This window comes from Schistocerca gregaria, unplaced genomic scaffold (genome assembly GCF_023897955.1).
Source record: "Schistocerca gregaria isolate iqSchGreg1 unplaced genomic scaffold, iqSchGreg1.2 ptg000047l, whole genome shotgun sequence".
In the NCBI taxonomy this organism is placed as follows: domain Eukaryota; kingdom Metazoa; phylum Arthropoda; class Insecta; order Orthoptera; family Acrididae; genus Schistocerca; species Schistocerca gregaria.
In genome coordinates this window covers 2081442-2102146 of record NW_026061704.1, presented here as the reverse complement: position 1 = coordinate 2102146, position 20705 = coordinate 2081442, and positions in this window count along the sequence as shown.

The window sequence follows — 20705 nt, the reverse complement described above, 5'->3', positions numbered from 1 at the left end:
TTTCTGTGGCCATAAAATGATGTAGACCTAACTATGAAGCTATTATAATCGTTACAGGACAACTTTTCAACACTGTCATACAACATACACAAGTTCTTGTGAGTTCATAGTAGAGGTCCACCTTGAGCCGTGCAATTAATTACGAATGAAGCACGGTATTGATATTAAATGTCTGAGTGATAGTCAGTTTAGAGAGTAATTTAAAAGAGATTTGTACAATAGCTGGGAATAAGGGGATCTGGCTGAGCTCGTCTGGAAAGCGGCGGTGAGGGGAAACTTTCACTGTGGCAGCCTGGCCCAGTAAGTGTCTTTGTGATCCCTAATGACACCACCGTGTGGATGGACAAGAGTCAAGACATTCTGCATTGTTCACTCACACAAATATTTTACGTGTTGGAGTGAGAAGTAATGTTTGTGAAAGATGCAATTGACTGCCAAATGCAGAAAATCTGGCTTTGGGATGTGTGCCAGAGATTGCTGTCTTACAGGTGAACTCCCAGCTAGGCCTTTTAAATGCCACCAAACACATAACTCTTACAAAAATTTTGTTTAGGGATTTAAGACCTTTGGACAGTGGTTCATCTTGATGTTTTTCAGAGTGACAGAGAGCTAAAAGGAAGCTGCCTCACTGACACGGGAGAGAGATACGAATAGTGAGGCATGACTTTTTCCAAGGGGTATAGCAGAAATGGAAGCAATGGTTGCCCGAGTAAAACATAGCCCAGGGAAGGGGAGTTGTGCTCTCTGAGGAGCATTTTTCCCAGTCAGAGCTTGGAAGATCCAGAGCACAGTCAGTAAAATTAAGCACATATAGAAAAATTTGAGGTTTCTCTCCTCACAGTTGCTACACTGATGTGTAAGGAGACTTGTCAAATATTTGGCCAGCCACAGAAGTGGTCTGCTGCTACTGAATGGTATCAAGGGAACTTCAAGTCATCTTGTAAATACAATCTCAGAGATTCATTCGGAATATTTGTATTGCAAAGTCGTGAACACTCTGCTTCTAAAATCCACAAAAAGTGTGACAAATTACCTCCAATAACTTATTAGTTTCAGTAGTTCTATTCTGTGCTCATAAACCAACTAATCACAATACATGTTCCACAGTCGTAAAACACTCCTTCCCACCCAAACACACAACCTCTCAAAGCTTCCAGAATGAAATTTTCTCTCTGCAGTAAAGTGTACACAGATTTAAAACTATGTGCTGTACTGAGACTCTATCTCAGTACCTTTGCCTTCTGTGGGAAAGTGCTCTACCAACTGAGCCACCTAAGCATGACTCATGACCCATCCTCACAGCTTTACTTCCTCCAGTACCTCATCTCCTACCATCCAAACTTCAGAGAAGCTGTCCTGCAATGCTGGAAGAAAGGATATAGCAAAGACATGGCTTGTCACAGCGTGGGGGATGTTTACAGAATGAAATTTTCACTCTGCAGTGGAATGTGTGCTGATGTGAAACTTCCTGGCAGATTAAAACTGAGACTCAAACTCAGATCCTTTGCCTTTAGCAGGCAAGTGCTCTCAAAGCTTGTCACAGTTTGGAGCTACCATGTACACAAAGCCATTGCTGCTAATTTTGGCTAACAATAAAAGACAAGCTGCTCCATTACACTCAGTCCAATACATTATTGATAGAGTAGTTTGTATTAGGAAACCTGCAATAAAGTTCTATGCATGCACATGGATTAGCATTTTACTTAAGTGTCAGTGTACACCATTTTCCCAAAACTGCGAAAAAGAGAATAATGTATCATGTAATAAAATGTACTGTAGCCTGTTTGATGCATCAGTCCATTTGTCACAAGCAACTGGAGTTGAGTAAAATAGTGTTAAAAGCAGAATAAGTGCTAAGTGTGAAACGGTATATTGAAACTTACTTAACATACTTGTAGACAGAGTGTCAGGGACACAGATTATTAATAACAACTTTTTCATTTATGGTCTTGTGCTGGTATGAACTACCAATTTTCTTTTGGTTCCAGCTGTATGGAATTGAATTCTCACAAGCTTTTTGTTGAGTACTCGTAAACCGATGTCAGATGGTAGCTGACTCTCATACCAAACACGACCTCATCCACAGCCATGTTGCCAGCACTATCATGAAGATGGCTGCAGTATAATTGGATAAATAAGATGATCTACTCACCACACTGGTGGCAGCAGAAACTATATGCAAAGGATATAGAAATGTGGAAGCTTTCAGAGCCAATGGCTCTTCCTTCTAGCAGAAGATTTGAAGGGAAAGAAAGAAGACTGGCAAGACTTAAGAAAGGGAGAGAGTTATGGAAAAGTTGCCCAAAACCATAGGTCAGAGGAGACTTACCAGACAGGATGAGAAGGAGAGACTGATCCTTGGTGCCTGCGCTGGATGAGATTTGAAAACCTGAGAGCTTAACGATGGAAGATGCGGTAATCAGCAAGACACAATTTACTGGAAAAAAAAGGTCATTTGGAGTCAATATGAGCTGAAAGCTAACTGCATTGTACATGATAGGCATATATGGGGAGGGGGAAGATGGTGGAGATGTGTGTGTGTGTGGGAGGGGGGGATAGACGGACTGCAAAATGAAAGGGGAGCAAAGAAAAGGAATAGTTACTGAGAATAAATTCTGACAACACTATGATGCAATTTTACTTTTTTAAGCTGATGTTTCTCATTGATTGTGTAAACAAAACAAACGGATCACATACTTTGTAAATAAAACAGAAAGAAACTTCCACATGGGAAAAATATATTAAAAATAAAGATTCCAAGACTTACCAAGCGGGAAAGCGCCGGCAGACAGGCACATGAACATGTTTTGTTCATGTGCCTGTCTGCCGGCGCTTTCCCGCTTGGTAAGTCTTGGAATCTTTATTTTTAATATATGGATCACATACTTTTGGACATATAAATACAGACTGATTATTGGCTCCAGTGTCCAAGGTTGTTGAATAAGTCAGTTTGCAGTCTGCTTGTTTCTATTAAATCATTGTCCACCCACGTTAGCTGAGTGGTGAGTGTGACATACTGTCGATCTTAAGGGCCTGCATTTGGTCCCCAGCTGGATAAGAGATTTTCTCCACTCAGGGACTGGGTGTTGTGTTGTCCAGATAATCACCTATTCATCCCCATCCAAGCACAATTCGCCAAAGTGGTGTGAAATTAATTAGTTTGTTTATTTTCATTCATTTTAGAAAAACATCTGTCTGTCTCTGATTTGATTGTCTTGGCCATGGTTTCTAAATCTGCCTCTACTTGTGTGACACGCCTCGTGATGTCATCATGAGGGGTAACGCACTTTCCTACTTTTGTCATTATGTGCTACTTAAAGGTTTGACATTGATTTCATTATGTTTTGCTAAAACTGTTAGTTTTGAAAACTAGGTGGCCATTTGAGTGATCCTTTTGTTCAAGTCAGTACCAATTTTGGTTAATTTAGCGTCATTACTGTCAAGTTTTTTCATTATTTCCTGAAATTATTCCGTAAACAGTTTCTCATTGTTCTGTAAACTTGTATTCATCTGCTGAAATTGTTGCATGACTGCACTGATAAATTGTGAGAAATTTACTGTTTGAACATTATCTGCTCCCGGTAAATCGTGAGAATTTACTGCTTGTGATCCACTTTCCATATCTTGCAACTCTATGTTGCTGTCGGTTCCTACGGCTAGATTATTTAGGTTCTGTATTTCATTTACTGTTTCACTTGTTTGAGCAAGTGTAATTTAATTCTATGCTGCTTCATTGGATATGGAACTTGCAGTAGGCAAACTGTTTATGTTATCCATTCTGTGAGTCATGACCGTATCAATAGTAATAAGATTTTTTTTTTAAACTCGTCTCTACAATGTTTAGCTTGTATGTAATGTTATTCAAACAATGCATAGAGTTGATCTATTATTGACAATGTCTCTACACGCCATGTTGTCTCCACTGAGCTGTGTATCGGCCATTTTGCAGTAATTGTTGTCGTACTTTGAAAAAAACAAAAAATATACACTCAGCAGTAAAAATCACTTTTTAACTTTAGCAAAACTTCGCTATATATCGTGAGTTAATGAAAGATTGTGCCAACAAACAGCCCAAGATGCTATGGGGCAATGTATCACAGGATGGCATTTGGCACCTTTATGTGTCAGAATATACACCTGCATTGCCATCAGAGAGTGGTATGCATTGTAGTGATGTGACAGGACACCCTTCACTGTGACACATGTTCCATTTGACCTGAATTACAGCGATGTCACATCGTATGACAAAAATGACCATTTCCTTGAGGATGTTGCAGTTTCTTCTTTCAGCAGAGTAAATGGTATGCATTTCATTGTAACCTTTCTAGTTTAGTAAATAAATCACCTTCCTTGACAAGGATCTCAATATCTGTTTATTGTTGTTACTAAGTATATACTACAGGTCAAAATTATTCGATCACCTATGAAAAAAGCTGTGCACTTTATTTTAATAGACAACTACACTCTTCAAACTAAATAGGCTAACAATACAAATATTTTCTCTCTCTCTCTGTCATTAAGTACCCTTCGTGCTAAGAACAGCTGCGCAGACTGTTGGCATTATGGAGATAATATTTTTGCAGAGATTACAGTCCCATGCATCTGTAATCCATAGATTTTCAACATTAGATGATGCCAGTTCTCTGATCTCTCTGCCATGTTCATCCCAGTGGGTGAGGTGGAGCAGTGGTTAGCACACTGGACTTGCATTCGGGAGGACAACGGTTCAAACCCATGTCCAGCCATCTTGATTTAGGTTTTCTGTGATATCCCTAAATCACTTCAGGCCAATGCCGTGATGGTTCTTGTGAAAGGGCAGAGTAGACTTCCCTAATCCAAGCTTGTGCTCCATCTCTAATAACCTTGTTTTCAATGGGACATTAGTGTTTAATCTCCCTTCCTCAAGTTCATCCCGTAAGTATTCGATGGGATTTAAGTGAGGCGGCTGACTTCACCAGACCATATTCTTCAGTTTCCCAAATTTCTTTCCTCTATTGACTTACTATTGGCACAATTTAGAAGTCTGTCTGAGATCATTGTCTTGCTGCAGATCAACCCACAACTAATATGCCTCTTGGCAGATTGAACTGAATTGTTGATCAGTACTGACTTCATACGTTCTCCACGATGTCAATGAGTAAACATTCAGTGAAGGCTTACAAATTTAAAACTCGATTAATCCTTGGACCATTGCAATCAATTCAACTTCTCTCTATCCATCCATGTAAGTCATGGTCACACAAATGGCATTGCTCTGCTGAGACAAAGGTTGGAGCTTCTCACATATTGTTTACTTTATTATTAATTATAGGTGCAGGAGGATTCTTCACATTTACTCTGTACACATAGGAACTAATCTTTGCTTTACCGTGTTACTCAGGGTCTTCCAGATTGTCAAACACTTGAGCTGGCACCAGAGCAATGTATACACTACTGTAGTCTTGGTTAGGCCAAAATTTGTTACTATTGCCTTGCTAGAATAGCCTTTGTGATGCAGAGCTACAATTACAGCACTTTTTTCAATTCCGACCTCCTCCTTCCATCTTATTAGGATGCAATACAGCATGAACTTGAACAAGTATAGAAACTCACTTCTAGGTACACACAGTGTACAAAGGCAGCAAAAGAAATGAGACCTATTTAAATGGAACCCTCTTAGGTAAAGGCCACCAGTGTTGTGGAGACTCACCAGCACCTCTCTGGGTGAAGAATGAGCTTAGTTTTTGCATGTTTTACTATCAAAACAGGTTTATGGTGCAATACTCAAAGTTAAATCCCTGTGTTAACGCAAATCAATAGCTGTGACTGAAAACTTTTCTTCACTTTAGCATCTAAAATTCGCAGACAATGTGTGTGATCATCTGGACCACAGCCCTTGGACACCCAAAAAGATCAAAATGCATCTGACAGCAAGCCATCCGAGTCATTGGCACATCTCAAGGGCCCAAGTAGCATGTACGTGGTTTTATAGTGATCCCAACATAAACTGCTTCCAAACCTCAGAAATGGAATTCTGTGATTGAAATTCAACCTTTGTAAGAGATTAGAATGTATGCCACTTACTACTAGCACAGACATACTGCTATTTTAAGTGTTCTCTCTGTCAAGGTAACTGTAACTGAATTGGCAGAGAAGTGACTAAACACAGGACTGATATTGAGTTGCTACAACAAAATCAGGGATCTTCTCTTTATAACAGTATCTAATTTTGTAATATGTTTCTGCTGTTGAATCGTGTTCCATCTGTGTATTACAGTGCCTATGTAGCACCAAAATGTTCCATCTTCAAAATTTGAATTCAGAATATTTTCATGTGCTTTTGGAAGGTGTGAAATGTCACAACTCGTATCCCTAGAAGTGTGCCAGCTCAGAGACATGGTTATTCATTACAAATGATGGGGGAAAAAGCCTCCAATTGAATACAAAGCTGATATATAAATGAGTGAGTGAACGTACAATTGCTCATTGGATTACACTGTGTCTGTTATTGTTATATTTCCAATTCTTAATTTTCTGCATTCAGTTACAGTTATCATTGTACAGCTTGCTACATTGAAGCATGGAAATCACCCCAAGACAGTGAAGATCACATGGAACATGGAATGAGTGTCTGAACTGAAATGATTCCAAGCAAGCTACCCTGGGAATTGATTAATACTAAAAGTGTGTACTGCTTGGAGTATCTGACAAATTGTGCAGGGTCAAAAACACATACAATTTACAGAAAAAGTACAAGATGTGGTGAACATTCTGTCTGCAGTCTGGTATAGTGAACTGCTATGGGTGAAACAGAGTACAGTACTGCTCAAAGTAGAGGTGCTAGTTCTTGGAGTGCATTTACAGTAACCAGGATGAAATGTTTGTGGCTTTGCTTGCCTGTGTGAGAAGGACTGTTGCTAAAGAAAAAATCCATTTTATTTTGCCAAATGTGTTTAAAAGTAAAAAATAATACATGTATTGACTGAATTATAAAGGTAACTAATGATAATGGTGTTTCAGACATTCCAGACTACATCTTGGGTACAGTTACAAGAATTATCAGGTGCTGTGAAAAATGGTATTGGCTGCTAAACATTTAAATGTAATGCTGTGGTAATTTAGGATCAAGAAAGTGCCTTGAAAAAAATGTTTATGTCTCCTTTTTCGTATATTTTTTAAGTTGAAGTGACTGTACATCATGTGGCAATAGCTGAAACAAATTGGCAACAAATTTAAATGAAATGTATACAATTTTTACGGTTCATATAGAAGATAATATGTTTAATAAACAATGCTGTTTTTAACAATAGTATAATGAATACTATGCCTTATCTTACGATAACATTAGAATAATATTTAAATACCTAAATTTGGGAGTTGTTATAGCCAGTAGTGTCTGCAACACATCAAACAGAGCTTTTCGTTAGCTACCATTGTATGTTTCAGCACCATGTTAACAAGCCTGCCACTCCTATCATACTTTATGTACACCCTATATAAAGTCCAGGAACACTTTCAAGTAATTACTGCACAAGAACTAAACATTGTACAGATATCATACATATTGCAATTTGAAGCGAAACTGTAAAAAAACTTCCAAACAAACGGGGCACTGCTTCATCATGTGGTAGAGGCAGTACATACACCAGATCTTTAATGCGTCCCCACAGAAAAAAGTCACATGGAGTGAGATGTGGTGATTGGGGAACCATTTAGTGAAACACCTGTCCTCTTCTGTAGCAAGGCCGATCCATCGATGCAGCAGCTCTGTGTTCAGACACCCACAAACTTCACGATGAAAATGGGTTGGAGCTCCATCCTGCTGAAAAATGAATGAAGGGTCCAGTTGCATTTGAGGTATCAGCCATTGCTGCAACACATCCAAGTAGGAATATCCAGTAACAGTGCTCTCAGTGAAGAAGAATTCCCTGTACTGTTTTTGGTACGACAAGGCACAAAAAACATTTACTTTTGGGGACTCATGCTCAAATTCAATGCATTCGTGTGGATGCTTTGTACCCCCAGATATGACAATTATGCCTGTTCACTTTCCCATTAGTGTGAAAAGTGGCTTCCCTGCTAAATATTATGTAATCAAAGCCATTACCATCCCCATTCAGTTTTTGCAACTCTGAACAAAACTCAAAGAGAAGCGTTTTGTCATCATCATTGAGTTCCTGCACTAGCTCCAGTTTGAATGATTTCATTGACACCTTCTGTAGCAGGACTTTTCACTATGTCATTGGAGCTATTTTGAGATCATGGGATGCACGACGCACAGATTTTCTCGGACTCCTTATAGATGACTCTCGTATGCACTCCTCATTCACTTCACTCACACTGGGACATCTGCTTCTCTTTCCCGGGCACAAGCAACCCATCATAACAAATTTGTTGTGCCAGTGGTAAATGGCCTTCCTTGTTGGTGGCTCCTTACCACACTAGTTTTTGTTGGACGCCAACACACCACGTTTGTGACTTTTGGTGACTATCCTCAAGTTACGAAACTACACTGTGGTGGTATACATTAAAAAAAAACTTTCAGTGTCTCTTTGAAATGACACGTGTATGATAGCTGCACACTGTTTGGTTCTTGTGCAATAAATAATTGAAAGTGTTTGTGGACTTTATGTACGCCTCATATTTTTTTATACATGGCAAAATCATGATATTCTCAACATTAGAAATGTTCATAATGTAACCATATGCATAAATCAATTTGCAAATGAATGTAAAATGACTCATTCCTCATCATTATGATCCATAGAACATGTATCCTACTAACTAAATTGGATTAGATGATGATGCATCACTATTAAATCATTTGCCTGTATTCTCTCTGTCGCCAAAAAGTGTATTATTAAGGGAGATAAGACTATTAGTTTGTTCTTTCAGTTGTCACTTGAAACTGAAAATAACATTGATATGAATGATCATCAAAAAGAAAAGAAACTTTATGGTTCCATGGACCTTTACAAGTCTCAACCAACTATGCAGTATACATGTAGACTGAAGAGATGAAAGAAAATTTGAACCCAGATCCTCTGCTCACTGGGCAGATGCACGAACCACTACACCACCCTGGCACAGTGGCTCTGCACTGTTTGCCCCAGCATGCCTCCCTCCTCAGTCCCCTTATTCCCCCAAAACACAAAGAGCACCACAGAGGTTGTCAAACTGTCATGGAATAGCACCTCAGTTTTGAATGAAATGGAACAATATAGTTTCATTTAATGAAAGCAGCTATACCTGGGTCTCAGGCAGGACCTCCTGTTTAGTTTGATTCTGAGGTACTATTCCAATACTGTTGGACATGTTCCACACCCAGGAGGATACCCTCTTTTGTGGGTCTGTGGAATAAATAATTAATGTAATCTAGTCTGAGAGCCCCTCCTCTTGGGGCAGTTTATTGTATATCACTGGAGCAACAAGGCATTGTGACTAAAAAGGACACACCATTCCCATTTTCTGGAATGGTTGCAAGGCAAATGCACTTACTTGCAGGCCTTTATTATGGATAACAATCTGTTGAAGCATTAAGGAACACAGTTAACATTTCTGAATTGTGACACTCTTTGTAGACCAGAATTGTCTTCTCTAGGTCTCAACATGAATTTGATGAAGGGTAATTGTCTGAAACTTTATCAGTAAAGGCAAAATAGTTCTCTTAATTCACCTCAAAAGCACGATAACCGACCTCGATATCAGATGGAGCAATAAATGAAATATTCGAAAGTGTCTTTCATTGGTTCTCAATAAATGGTCTAGCACATCATTTACAATGAAAATGCATCTTATTCAGTTTTGTACAAGGAAAGACAAATCATCACTAATAATGAAGCATTACGGAAACGAAATATGTGAAGACTGATTGTTAAAAATACGTGGGGGTACATAGTGATGAGAACAAGAATTAGAAAACTGAGTGCAGCAACATTTGCTCTAAATTTGATTGCCATAAGTGGCAATGACATCACTAGAAAATTTAACTTCCTTCTTTCATTGATGTCATATTTAGAATGGGGGCCTCTGACCCCTCCCCCTCCCCATCCCCCTAAACACACGCACAGTGCCTATCCTCAAACTTCACATAGATAAAGAAATTAGGTAGCCTTGCAACACATACACTCTTATGAAGTTTGTTTTGAAGGATCAGCACAATTTGAAAATAATACTAGCATTCATAAATACAATACTAGGAGGAAAACAGTGGGACTTATGCTTCTTTCTGTGCTACAACAAGATTATCATGCAGCCATAAAAATATTTGACCACCTCCCTTTAATTAACAAGGTGCTGGCTGATAATGAAAGTTGACAAGTGCTATTCCATAGATGAATTTCTGAGAAGGAAACAACAGGTTACCCACGAGCACTGATGTGCTGCTTCCTGGACTTGGGTAGGCGCGCCGGCCCCGGACTGAATCAGCCCAGCAGGTTAACAACGAGGGACGGCATGCCTGAATGTGGTTTTTAGGCAGTTTTCCACATCCCACATGGTAAATACTGGGCTGGTCCCCATGTACCACCTCAGTTACACAACTTACAGACATCTGAAAAACATTCGCACTATTTCATGGCTTACACTAGACGCAGACAGCTAGGGTACATTACTTCTGTCCTGGGGGGTACATGATGGTGTCAAGAAGGGCATCTGGCAACAACACTCTGTGACACTAACATTGCCAACTCTATAGTAACAGGGTCAACCCCGTGTTGAAGCGGGGCAAAGGCCCAAGCAAATTATGAGAAGGTGACATCCAAAAATGAACATATCTACTTAATGCAATTTATCACAGTCAACTAGGCCAAAAGGCAGTTCATATCTGTAAATCAAATCAAGAATGAAAATATTCCTTTAAAAAGAGCATTTAAATATTCATTACATGAACCATGAGCGATTTTCAAAACCAAAAATCTTCTTCTTTCTTTCAAAATAACTTACCTCTTACTGAATAATGCTTGTTATACCATATCATTTCACATATTTTTATAGTGTAGTATGTGATACCATAGAAAAAACTGTAAAGTGGCCACTATAGTACTAATATTCGTTTTCAATATTTTATTCAAATTTCAGGTTTATTATTACTTCACAATTATTTAAAATGTTTCAGATCACCATGCCAGAATAAAATGACGTAACTGTGGCATTAACTATCTTTAGAAGTATTCTTTGACGTAAGTGTTACATGCAAAAAAGAATAATTTTCTTAACAGTCACAAGCAACATGGAAATATCATCGGTGATGGTTGTGTTCCAACTTAAGTACTAGTGATTTTGGCAGGCTTCTTAAAAAATAGTTTACTGTAAACCATCAACATCTTTTTTCCTATTATCTTAGACTGGATGGCTGAAAAGTACTTGGGTTTTTGTCCAAGGAAAGGGTTTTGTAGTGGTTCATCTGCTCTTTTACATCTAGTTGGGACTTCTAGAATGCATTTGTCTCAACATCAGTATGAGTGTTTCCCATAGCTTTGTACTTGTGTATGGAAATGCATTTTATTTCACATATTTAATGTGAAATCCCTATCTAAGGACCTACAAGATGTACATCGGCGAGCAAGGTTTCTTAGCTGAGTCACTGATTGTAGATCTCATTGTATTCCTCTTTTGTTACAATTGTTGGCCTTTTTCTTAGAAGTTTTCCTATTCTATCAAAAGTGGAGTCAGTGCATAAGTAACTGTGTCCTTTTAATAATAGTAATTATTAGTGCTATGCAACATATTATGAGGGAGCACGGAAGCACAAACAGTTGCTCTGCATTAGAGAAACAGTGAGACTGGATGTAATGGATTAGTTATCCTTCACACAAAATGTGTATGTGGACACACATTTATTTTCCTAGGCTTGTATCTTGGCAAATGTTTGATTTCACTTAAATTGTATGATTATCTAGGTTCTGCCTATCCTGTTTGTTTTGTTCCATTCTGTGTCTCATTTATTTTAAATTCCTGACATGCTTGCTTTTGCATGTAAGCTCCTCATATAAAATTTTGTTGAGGATTAAGACAGCAACAAAGTTCAGTACATAGTCAGCATGAACTAATGCTGTTCAATGGGAACCCCAGAAAAGCAGACGATAAAAGCTCTCAGGTTACAATTGCCTTCCTCAACTTCCAGAAAACACTTGGTGGGGGGGGGGGGGGGGGGGAGGGGGGGGCAGGGTGCATGGTAAATGCTTGCTATGCCCTCATAATTCTTTATGCTACTTTTGATTTTTGGGTCATGACAAATGTTGACCATCTTGATGAGATCAGTCTCATTGACTGGGTGCACATTTGTCAAACATGGATTTCATGAGCTGGGGACTTGTTAACACGAACAGTGGATTACTACTCTAAGCTCTGGACATGCTTTTGCCTGCCATCCAATGACACAGTAATGGAACATTGTACGCCATAGTGCATGGGATTTTGATCTTATTGGCTGAACTGTGAACATTGTAGGAGAAAAATAATTTTGAAAATGCACCATTTGTCAATAAGGGTTGAGGGGAGTGAAACAATCATTACTGAGTAACTGCTATGGAATATGCTGTACTGGGGCAAGCAGGGTTCTGTTTGGGTGGGCCCCAAATAGGCTTGTGATTATCTCACTGTATAAATTTCCAGAGGGTTATTGGTTGACCCTACCACCCCATCAGCAAACAAACGTTTAACAGTAAAAATGTGATAGTAACACAGTATCAGGAGAATTATTAAATAATGTTGCACTAGTTACAGAACACAGATTTGAACCGTTGCCTCATGACTCACACACATGAATGTATCTTCTTCTGCTTCTACACAATGAGCACTGATCCAAAGGAATTGCTGAAGAAATGGTCTTGGATGGTTATTGATTCATTCAAGAGACATACTTGAGGTATAGGGACTTCTGAAATTAAGTTACGCAACAGGCACGGCACCCTTTCAGAAGAGTGGGCATGTTACCAATTTCCTGAGAGACAATTCTGCTGCAGTACGGACAACAGGTTCATCACATTGTGGGAGTGAAATGGCTCTCCAAAGTTGAGGTACAAGGAACAGTAAGTTTCTTGTTAGCCAAACATATAAATTGCACACAAATTCGCCATGAAATTCTTGCAGTGTATGGTGCAATGCAATGTAGCATCCAGTCGTAGTGAAACAGTGCCAACAATTTGATGAAGACCATTCAGTCTTTCCAGCAAGCTCAGTGCATATTTGACAGGAAAGAGATTTTCCATCAAAGAGGAAATTCACACAGCAGTCCTCAAATTGTTCCATGACTGAGGCGCACGTTTATATTTTCAAGAAACTGAACAGTTTGTGGGATGTTACAATTGTTGTTTACAGGTTTTAGTGACTGTAGTGAAAAGTAGTATCTGCATCACTTTGAATTGTATTGCAGCATACAGTAAAAGTTACTCAGTCTGCCATAGTAACAGGTAACTTTCTTTCTGAAGTCTCATAGTTTCCTGCTGCTTTCACACCTTTCTTTGACAATCATCAGATGTCAGGTTACTCCTGGATGCATCAGTGAATGGAATCCTACTCTGCTGACTGAGTACCCATTCTGTGTTTTCCCATACCCAACTCCACAGACCAATGCTTTTGGGGGAGGGATGCTAGTGCTATCTGAGGCCACATTGATAATGTGGAGACTTGGATTCTGTCTTGACCATAGTTGCCTGATATCCCAGATATCTGGTTGGAAACCCAACTCCCAACTGTACTTTGTTGGGATAGATAAAATTCCTGGTTACATAAAAATGGACAACATTATATAAAATGATGTGGTCTTCACTTCAAATTGCTCATTACCAATTTCTAATGAGGGGCAGTCTTGTATGAGTTACTGACTTAAACTCCTCCTTTTATTAACAGCGCTAAGTGGCCATACTTGACTAAATAGCCATTGTTTTCGAGTAGTGCATCAGAGGTCAATCGTGACAGTGCTTTGTAATTCTCTGCTGAAAAAATTGAATAGGGTTGTGCAGTTTCCTTCCCCTGTGGCAGCCTTAGTCGTCATGATGATCTTATCAAAACATTCGAAAGAGAAATTGTGACGAAGGAAGCTGGGATAATTTTTTAATTTTTACTTCCCCCTTGTTTTGCAATATGCCTCCTTCAAATTTGTTTCTTCACTTTCAACTAATTACCATTAACATATGTGAATTGTAATCTGCATTTTCATAAAAGAGAAAGGCAGCCCCCTCAGGTTGAATTTTGTCTGTGTAATTCATATTGAGTATTCCTAGCTAGTATCTTTTATTATAGGGCAAAATCAGTCATTTTTATGTAACTTTAATTCCGATGTTGACTTATAAACAAATATAAATGGGAAGTTGTGCACTGGCCATACATAACTGTGTATTATTGGGAGGATGTGAAAAGTGAAAGTAGAAGACTGTGAAACGCAAGTGTGCATCTGTCGGCTACATCATTTACAGTAAACAGTACTGCACATCCAACCCCTATGTTTTCAGCCAGTATGTAGACACCGAGGACAACAAAGTAGGCAAACCACAACAAAATGGCAGTTTACTTGCAGCACAGTCTAAACTATGTTGAAAAATGATTTGACTTTGAAGAAAGTGTCTACAGGACTTTCAAACCATTTTCACTGACAGTGAAACAGAGCTCAGTTTCAGAATATCTAGAAGTTATTTCTTGTAGATGGGGATTTGATGTTTGAAGAATGTGTGCAGTTAAAGTTAAAGAACTTTCTCAAGGATGAAGAGAAGAACTTTTCAAGCTGAAATCTGATTAGTGGAAGGAATTTTTTTTCATTGTTATGAAAACTATGACAACTTCTTAAAACTTTTCCGTTTTGTTTCAGATGATGGTGAACACTTGGTGAGCTGAGAGGAACCTTTTCCCAGCAGCAACATTAGAAGCTGAAATAATAATAATAATAATAATAATAATAATAATGAAGATGGTTTAGTGATTTACATGTCTCCAGTTTTATTGAGGAAGAAGAGAAGATTCTATGAAGGAGATTGAAAAGTGAGCAAAAAATCTCAATAAGGTAAAAAAAAAAAAAAAAAAAAAAAAAAAAAAAAAAAAAAAAAAAACATTGAATTGTAGCCTGTGTGTGTTTAGTCTTGGTTTTTTAAAAAATATCCCGATTTAGTTCAGAAAAAACTTGGTGTCTGGTCTGTACTAATACAGCTGCCTTCTAAATGGGCAGTGCACAGCTCTTTTGCATTTTCTTGTGGGTGCCTATGAGCCACAACTCTTATGCTCTAAACAGGTTGTCGACTCCAGGCTACCACTGGAAGATGGTTTGTCTCACAGTAGTGGTTCTTTGTTTGAATGATGTCACTGTGGTGTATGACAAATTGACAGGCAACTTACCATGCTGCTATACACTCACAATGTAGATAAGCCTGAAATGATCCTTCAGAGCATGTTTACAGACAACACAGTTGAAGATTTTAATGAATCTGTCTCACAGAGACTTCTGTTCAATAGTAGATTATGATAAATATTCTGGCCAACAAAGTATCTGATTCCATTAAATTTTCAGCTATGTTTTTTCAATAATTGCAAATCTGCTGTTCAAAAATGGAAGCCTTTTGGATTGATATTTTGTTTGAGATTATAAATTTCATGTGTTTCAAATTATTTGGTTATGAAAATGCCTCATAGCACTTCTGTGTCAAATAGAAACTGTTATAATTTTTCATAACCACTAGAACAGTTCCTGAAGTTAATATTGTAAAAATGTACCTTTGATGCTTTGCACCCGTGAGTTGAGTTGTGCTATCATTGTTAACTTTCTCAATAGTTTTAGTGAGGTTACTGAATGAGAGTAGTTGTCTTGGACTTGATGTCACATGGAACCAAGTGCAGTTTTATCTGTTGGACTGAGTAATGTGAACTCAGTGTATATCATGAACTGTAATTTGCTTTTATACTTCTGCAACTTTGAAATCAGTGACTCTTTTTTAGCCAGTTGCCAAAGCTTTAGAAATGTGGTTTAGCTGTTGATTACATTTGGAGAATTGGGCTTATCAAAAGCTACAATGTTATTTCATCAGCAAGTCAAGATATTAACTGAAACTATATGACCTAGAGCCCACATGAATTGTACTTCTAAATATATTTGGATGGTGATCTGAGCCACAAAATACTTCAAATCATGTCGATGATTGTTGATACTGTTTTCTAGGTTATGCAACAAATGTCATTGGAACTCTATCCTACAGTGTCATATCCCAACATTACACTTCAGACAGTTCTGACAAACAAGTGTTACATCGTTTCAATATTTTCTTGTTGTTTGGAGTGAGTAACGGGACTCTTATAATACACAGGAAGAGAGAAGAAATAAAGCTCTTGATATCAGAGGCAGGAAGGGTCTTGGAAGATAAGTTGAATGGAATGGAAGGGATAAAAATCAGAAATTTTTGACATTCCTACCTGGAATTTCCGTTGGTTGTTTTAAAAATGCTAAAATTCCACCAACCGACATATTGCCCCCTGCCAGTGGTGTGGTGTGATGTGATGCAACATGGAGGAGCAGCTGGTCAGCACACCTCTGTCCTAGGATTTTTTTTACTGTGAAACCACTACTACTCGGTCAAGCAGCTCCTCACAAGACTGACTGCATTTTGTACCAGTCACAGTCCCCCCCCCCCCCCCCCCCCCCCCCCCCCCCCCCCGAGGAAAAATCGCTGGCAGTTAGTCGAATGGCACAGCTAAGGAGGCAGACAGTGGAATGGGTAGTGTGTTAATGAGCAGTTCTAAGATGAACATAAGACAAGAATAATGGAATGTAGTCAAGTTGAATCAGGAGATGCGGAATGAATAACGAGGGATGATCAGCGAGTTTGCATTTGAAAGCTGTACGAGGAGGGGTGAAAAAGCTTCTACCCTAACAAATAAAGAGTGAAAGAAATTTCATAATATAAATTTATTTGTATATATAATACCTGTGTACACCAATACACTTGGAGGCATGCTCAGATAACTTCTGCAAACCATTCAAAGAAAAGATCTTTGATTTCAATTGCAACAAAGCATCAGTCACTGCATCATCATCATCCTTTGAGGTATTTTTTTTCGGTTTGGGACAAGGAAAAAGTCTGACCCAGTCAGATCTGGAGAATATGGCAGGTGACACGTTCCACATCATTACGAAAGAATCGTGTTCATGATCCATGGAACAACTAATATAACTAACTAGAATTGGAAGTTTTTCATTGTCCATTATACGAGGTTTGTCCGGAAAATACGTATAAAGGTTGAATAATGTCTTTATGTTACAGGTTGCAGTCACCATCAGGTGAGACTACTGCTGTAATCAATCAAATCAATGCTCAGTTCGAGTCAGAGCACTCTGCGTGAAGGTGGGAGTGTGCAGCAGATTGTGTTCTTAAAGACCGTGGATTGACAGAATGATTGCTGACAAGCTGTCAACCCTCAAAACAATTGTTCACAAAAACTTGAAATGAAGAAATTGTACCGAAGCTCTTGACACCAGAACAGAAAGCAAAGAGGGTTGAGTGCTGTAAGGATTGGTTGGAAGCAGAGGAATGAGGTGACTTTCTCAACCGAGTCATCACTGAAGACGTGTCCTGGTATTAGAAATTCGATGTGGAGCTCAAAGCAAGGAATGGAAACTAGCAGGAGAACCGAGAACAAAAGAGTCGCGAAAATCAAGGTCCAATGTGATGACAGTGTTGATTCTTGGAGCATTGTTCACAAGGAATTTGTCCCTCCCAGCAAGAGAGTGAATGGAAATTTTTACGTTGAAGTTCTGACACGTCTCGGAGCTCTTGTGGCAAGAGTTTGACCCTTCATCACAAGAATGCGCCCGCACACATGTTGCTCGTTGTGTTTTTGGCCCGAAGCTCAATCACCACTGGATTTAGTCCCGTGTGAGTTCTTCATGTTCCCAAAAATGCGTAATGGTGTGGCATTGGGAGATGTGGAAACGACATGGCAACTAAACAACATCACAACTGAAGACTTTCAGCAATGTTATCAACAGTGGAAATGGCGTTGGCAGAAGTGTATCACGTCTCAGGGTGAGCACTTTGAAGGAGACCATATTGTAATACCTGAATAATTGTAAAATAAAGTTATTATGCAACTTTTATATGTATTTTTCGGACAAACCTCGCAGATTAGGAAATGAGACACTGAAGATAATAGAAGTGTTTTGTTATTTGGGTAACAAAATAATTGATTTTGGCTGACACAGAGAGGATATAAAATGCAGGCTTCACTGTATATATCTGAGAAAGAGGAATATGTTAGGAGTGGATGTAAATGTTACGGAGTCTTTTCTGGAGGTATCTGCGTGAAGTGTAGCCTTGCTCCGAAACGAGATGTGAACAACAAGCAGTTGAAGCTAGAAAAGGATGGTATCTTTTGAAATGTGTTTCTAGGAAGAAATTTTGATGATTACGTGGATAAAACATAAGGTAAACTCTGTCCATCGGTACTGGCCGACCACCGTGTCATCGTTTACCAATGACGTCCAGCACACCACTATCCTGCCTGTGTCAGTTTTCTTGTCCTCGAGTTCCTCAGTTGGCATCACAAGGGTGAATGTACACTTCCCCAATCCTCTCACCCAGAAAAATCCCTGGCAGTACAGGGAATCTAAACCTGCGTCCTCGCCATGATAGGCAGCAGCAGTGAACACTAAGTTACAGAGGTAGTCAATAAGTGGATAGATGACTACTACTGGCACTCGACACCCTCTGCACTGCACCTAGAGGTGGCTAATGGAATAATTATGCAGTTGCAAATCAAATTACCAGGGACATAGTATTGAAAGAAATTTTCAGCACAACATGAGTAAAAGAAGGAACTGGTTGATAAGACATATGCTGATGCATCGAGGAATCATCAATTTGGTGTTGGTGGGATTTGAGTGAGAGGAGGAAAAACTGTTGAAGGGGAAATACAGTAAGCAGGTTCAAATAGATGTAGGCTTGCATAGAGAGCTGCATCAAACCAGTCTTTGGACTGAAGACCACAACAACAAAAACAGTTGGCTGTGTGTAGGAATTTTCTGTGGTCAGGAAAGCAATGAGAAATGATTTTCTGATTAAGAAAAGTGCAAACACTATACATTAATGTGGTGTAAAATGTTTCTTGAGCTGTTTATGAAGCCAGAGAAATCTTATATTAGTTCTTTTGGCATGATAAACCTGTACACGATGATTAAACTACACCTACCCATGGGTTTTATGCAACTTGCAATGCCTACAAATGTCATGGGCAAGATTTTCATTTCTCTCACCCACTACATGCAAATTACTAGTCCTACATAAAAAAATGAACAGGATCTTTTTGTGGGAAATTTAATGTAGTCATTTCTTTTTGGGAGGGGAGGGGATACATTTTTACTAGAAGCCATAGTTTTTGAATTATTTAACAAAAAGTACAAGACAGGCATTCAAATGCCTTTTTTCTTGAATGCCACAGAAAGTGTGGTGTCCAACAAAGTACAAAATGTAATGTAGTTAATTTTGATACAAAAAGGTTCTGTTCATTGTTTTTGCAGGACTAACAGTGAGCATGTAGGGAGGAGAGAAGATTAAAATCATGGGTGTGGTTCTTGAAGATGTTGTAGGTTCCATAAAACTTTATGGCAGGGGCAGCTGAATAACCCTGTGTATGATCCACAAGATTCAACAACATGCTGATCAAACCTCATGGTCAAACATGGCTGCTGATAGAAAATAGGTGGTTCATATTGGCTTGAGTATCCCCATTATGTGACTGCTGTAAAGAAGAGGATGTGGGGTGTTCTCCGTCAGCTTTTATACCCACACTGGTATGCCAAAAGGCATTAAAATATACAAGGCATGCCAGAAAAGTAAGTACCATTGTGGGAAAGGACTCATGAAAACATTTCTTCAGACCGTAACAGCCACCACTGTTCAGACATTTGTCATAGCAGTAATCCAACTTTTCTATGCCCTTTTCATAGAAAGATAATACCAGTTAAGACCTCCAATACTGATCACACTTGCTTACATCATCATAGGTGTTCAAGCACCTTCATCCTGACTGATGATGAAGTAAAAGTGGTAGTCCGAAGATGTGAGATCAGTACTGATTGGCAGGTGGTCTCACTGTTCCCAAGTGAATTGTTTAGTAAGGATTTCAGTGCCACCAGCAGAAATGAAGCATCATAATGATTCGATTGAGAGTTTTGCATCTTTTGTTTTGAATAGTGTGATGGAGTTCTCTCGGTGTTTTGCAGTATCATACCGCTTTCATGGTTTCAGCTCTGAGAAGGAACTCAACAAGCAGAATGCCTTGTTGGTCGCAGAATCCATTTCACCTGACTTTTTGCACTTGCAACTTCATTATGATTTCTTTTTTGGGGGTGGTGGAGGATTGTCGGACTGTCAGTTCCTTCACTCCATAGATTGTTGATTTTATTTTGGAGTGTCATGAAGACCCCAAGTTTCATCACCAGTCACGATTCTATTTAAGAACTCATCTTCCTCATCACTGTATTCAGTGCTGAAATGTCAAAACTCTGCCAAGGTACATAATTTTGAAAGCATTTTTCAAACGCAATTTATGACTGAGTCATGCAAAACAGTTTTTGAAATACATTCTTATTGTGAACCATGTGTTTTCTCACCCATACCATCAGTGACAACAGAAGGCTGTCCAACACATGCTTCGTCATGAGTGTTTCTTCAACTGTCTCATCCACTTTCTCACCGTAAATGTCTACAAGTTGATGAATTTCAGGTGGCTTAATGTTCTGTGTGTTG